The following is a 443-nucleotide window of genomic DNA, read 5'->3' on the forward strand; positions in this document are numbered from 1 at the left end:
GAAATTCATATGCCTTGAGTGCAAGGTTAGACCGATATTTGCTAAGCAAACATCAGTAATACAATTTAAAAAATATCTCATTGCAGTCTCTTCCACAATCCTGAGAAACCCCATCCCCACAACCATAAATTTCAGCATGATAATAATGCTGCTTATACGTAAGATGTTATTAGATTATTGCAGAAATTCCATGATGACATTATCACTTGCAGTCTAGTATGCAGTTACTTTCTTGTGCCACTTGTTTATGCTCACCTGCTTAATTAAATGGGTCATTATGATGCCAAACCAACACCCAACTGTTTTTGCTATTTGCTTTGTATTGTATGTAAAGCCTGGAGACTAAAGCTGCATTAGAACTTTGTGAGAAGTGCAGGGTCCAACTCAACCCCCTATTTGCACTATGCTTTCAAGAAATGCAGGATTTTGCCCCCCCCCCCCCC

This window comes from Penaeus monodon, chromosome 24 (assembly GCF_015228065.2).
Source record: "Penaeus monodon isolate SGIC_2016 chromosome 24, NSTDA_Pmon_1, whole genome shotgun sequence".
Lineage (NCBI taxonomy): Eukaryota > Metazoa > Arthropoda > Malacostraca > Decapoda > Penaeidae > Penaeus > Penaeus monodon.